This window comes from Microcebus murinus, chromosome 15 (genome assembly GCF_040939455.1).
Source record: "Microcebus murinus isolate Inina chromosome 15, M.murinus_Inina_mat1.0, whole genome shotgun sequence".
NCBI classification, from domain to species: domain Eukaryota; kingdom Metazoa; phylum Chordata; class Mammalia; order Primates; family Cheirogaleidae; genus Microcebus; species Microcebus murinus.
In genome coordinates, this window is record NC_134118.1 from 55463379 (window position 1) to 55467370 (window position 3992).

The 3992-nt window shown below is 35.3% G+C and overlaps 1 pseudogene; it reads right to left on the reverse strand.

Moving 5' to 3' along the window:
* Positions 1–1530: 1530 nt before the first annotated feature.
* Positions 1531–2919, reverse strand: LOC105885814 (ubiquitin carboxyl-terminal hydrolase 12 pseudogene; annotated as a pseudogene).
* Positions 2920–3992: the final 1073 nt, after the last annotated feature.

Below are 3992 nucleotides of genomic sequence, written 5' to 3' on the forward strand. Positions count from 1 at the left end.
CTCCCAGCACATCTGTTTAGGCAGCCCAGTTAGCTAAATGACCCTGTGAAAGATCTGTTTATGAAATGAATAGGTGAAGTCATTTCCTGAGCTAAAAGATACAGATAAAAATGTTAATAATAGCAGCAGACAAAAAATATTCTTTTTTGTTGTTTGTTTTCCATAGTTAACAGTTTTAGCAAAATAAAAGAATATTTTAAAAAATTACTGCCTGAAAAAGAGTTTGATAGAGAATATCAAAGGCCTGATTGCTATTCTTTTGAACATAATTTTTAATTATTTCTTTAAGTTACATTCGGCCACTGTCAGATAACTTACTGGTGCATGGAAAAATGTCAACTGCAATGGTTTACATACATTTTACATTAAATATATTACTTCTTAAAACCCCCAACAGAATGAAGTCTTAAATACAAATTTTAATTTCTGAATACTCTTCCAGTAAGATTTGTAAAGGCAGGGGGGAAAAAGACTTGTTTTTTGTTTTACTGGTCTACTTCAGTAAAATTTAATCTTCAAAAGGGTTTTTAGCTTGCTATCCAGATTGCTACGATTATGACAAACATATTACTTTTTTCCAGAGTAAAAAAATGACATTTGAAAATAACATAACTCCTATGACATGTATTTTCCAAGCACGGCCTCGACTTAAAATTTTGAATACTTAAGAATTCTAAAGATTGGTATATCACCACTGCATCAGAATTTCTTTTATTATGCCAACTACTAGAGGGAACTTTTTGATAGTTTTTTATTTTACTGAAATTAAAGCTCAATACATAACTGACTTATACACTATAGTAAAAGGACAAATATTTAGCCAGAGATATCAGTTCCTCCTGAAAAAGAATATTCACCTCCTCTCATTGCAAGTTTTCAAGGTATCTTACCAATTTTAGATAGAATTTAAAATTCACCTTAAAAATAGAACAAACAAAAGGACTAGTTAAACTGACATAAACTAAGAAAAATGTGCTCAAATTTACTGACAGAATCATGGGCACTTCATACAATACTTAGACTCTACCAGTTTTAAGTAAAATAAATAAGGAAAAAGTTATAATTACAAAGCCAGTCTTTCCCCTTGGGGAAACAAAAAGCCACTTTTGACCAATTGTTCCCTACATATACATATACTGTATATTATTATAAGCTTCTTCAGAGAAGCAAAACATATTTGTCTTCCTGACACTGGATTATCTAGCATTTGTTAGTTTTTTACATCAGGAAGGCAACTGCAAGTGTTGGGCCCAAAAGTATTTCTGGTTTACTCTTGAAAAGACCAGTAAATATGCTTTTATACATAACTGAACACAGACGAATTTATGCAGCGTGTTCAGCATCATCTCCTTAAATTATCAATACAAGCTAGCACAGATTCCAATTCCTTCTACTGCACCCCCAAGGAACTCAAATCATTACTGGTGCAATTAATGAAGAGAAGATGCCTGTCAGTAACTGGAAGGCTGTTTTACAAGAGGAGCAGGTATCTCTGCTTTCACTTCCTTGTCATATGGAACTGCACGTACAGCATGATACCTAAGCAAATAAATCAACTACCATGATCGGAAGGGCTTGTTATCCATCGTCTTTGCTTCACTGTGTGCAAAGTGTGCTGCTGCCCCCTGAGCTTCCTGCATTTCTCTTTTCTTGAAAAAACAGTGCTTGATCCTTTCCAAAATAACCAGAGAAGAAATGAGGCAGAAAGTATCTCTTCATCGTGATTCCCCCTCAGTCCCGAGACTGGTAGAAAAGGATGTAACCAGACTCAGAGTTCTTTGAGATGTCTGATGTCAACCCGTAGAATTCTTCAATAGCTTGTGCATCTATTTTTTCTACAATGTCGTCATCGAACAACAACCAAAAATCATGACTTTTAACTATTGCAATATAATGGCCTCGATTGGGACCACTTCCACAGTGAACCACAACAGCAACAAGGTCATACATTCTGTCTGGATTGGTTGCATCGCCTGAAGTGTTAAATAGACAAAGTTCTAAAGGAAAAACTACCCGGTAAGAAAGTTTTGTATATCGATGAAGCTGATCCATATATTTGAATCTCTTCAGGTGTAGAGCTAGAATCATGGGCAGTTTTTTAACTTTCATCCGTTTGTGTGCTTCCTGTTTGCTGCGACACTCTTCACAGTAATATTTGTATTCACTGCAGAGAGTTTCTGTGTTGCTAAAACCCCTTAAGCAGTGAGTAATTGATGTGTTTTGTTCCACGTCAACAGAAAGATCTAAAAAATCTTCATCTTTGCTGCTTATAGTTTCACAAGTAAGACATCTGGTTTCATTAGTTAATGTTCCCTGAAAAATCTCATGAACCCACGTTGGGTCTGGTGTGCTGTTGTTATTTTCACTATCAATATTACCATTAGGTAAGCGACCATTTTGTTTTTCCTGCTTTCTCTCTTCTTGTAAAATATCAGCAATTGTATTTAGCAGGTAATTTAAGAATTCATGGGCATCTTGTTGCATGTAGTTGTCAAAAAGCTCATTTTCTTTCCGTAACCTTGTTATGAACTTCTTAGGAGGTATTACTCCAACCTTTTTCTTCTGAGTGGCTATGCTATGGAAGAGATCTGCTAAGCATGTAAGAAGGTTCTTCTTCTTCCTAGGTTGACTCTTGTAGGCTAGAACTTTTTCCTGAAACGGACGACAAAAATAAAGTGCTTGAAGAACTGAATTGCAGTAGCAGGTATTCCCAAAATTGACTAATCCAAAATAGTGCTCATTGACTGGAAACTGTTCTGGACCAATCTCTTTCTCTAATGCCGAAGCATTGGCGCCCATGGTACAGATGGAGGCGAATTTGGAGACTGTCATTAGGATTTCCATCCGCCCAGCGCCATCTTCCACCCAATCACGGCGGCGGCGGGCGGGGGAGGAGGGGAGCCGGCCGCCGCTCGCACTGCAGCCCGCGGGCGGACCCCGAGCCGCCGCACTGCAGTGGATTTTTGTATGTTGATTTTGAATCCTGCAACTTTACTGAATTTGTTTCAACAGTTTTTTTAATGGCATCATTAGAGGTTTTTTTACATAAAAAAAGATCATGTCATCTGGAAACAGAGATAATTTAATTCTTTCTTTCTCATTTGGAAGCCTTTTATTTCTTTTTCCCTGGTTAATTTCTCTAGGTAGGACTTCCAATACTACATTAAATATAAGGAGCAAGAATTATCATCCTTGCCTTATTCCTGATCTTAATGAAAATGAACCAAACAAGTATTTTGCCAACCTCCCAGCTAGAGATTCTGGGAATCTCTCAAACAGCAAGCTGCTGAGTATAATGTTAGCTTGTGAGCTTACCATATATGGCTTTATTATTTTGAAGTAAATTCTTTGTATCCTAATTGTTTTTAATTTCTCTTTATCTTTCCTTTCTCTTTGTCTTTTGTGAGAAAGAAAAGTTTCCTTTCTCTTTATCTTTTGTGTATTTTCTATAGGCATTTGTGGTTACTATGAGGCCTATATAAAAGATCTTATAGTTATAAAAGTTTCTTTAAAGATAATAACTACTTAACTTCAATCCTGTACAAAAACTCTACAGTTTCCTTTCTTCTCACACACTTTATTATTGATGTCACTATTTACATCTTTTTATACTGTATATCTACTAATGTATTTTTGTAGCTATATTCTTAATACTTTTGTCTTTTAACTTTTATAGTTGAATTAAAGCTTATTTATAAACCACCATTATAGCATTACAGTACTCTATATTTGCCTATGTAATTACCTTTACTAATAAGTTTTATACTTTCACATTCTTTCATGTTGCTGTTTAGTAGCCATTGTTTTCAATGTAAAAAATTCCCCCTAGCATTTCCTGTAAGGCAGGTGTAGTGGTGATTAACTCCCTTAGCTATTGGTTGTCTGAAAAAGTCTTAACTCTCCTTTATTTTAGGAGGACAGTTTTCAAAGTATTACATTCTTAGTTAGCAGTTTCTTTCTTTAAGCATTTTTATTCCAATCTGGTTTGTAAG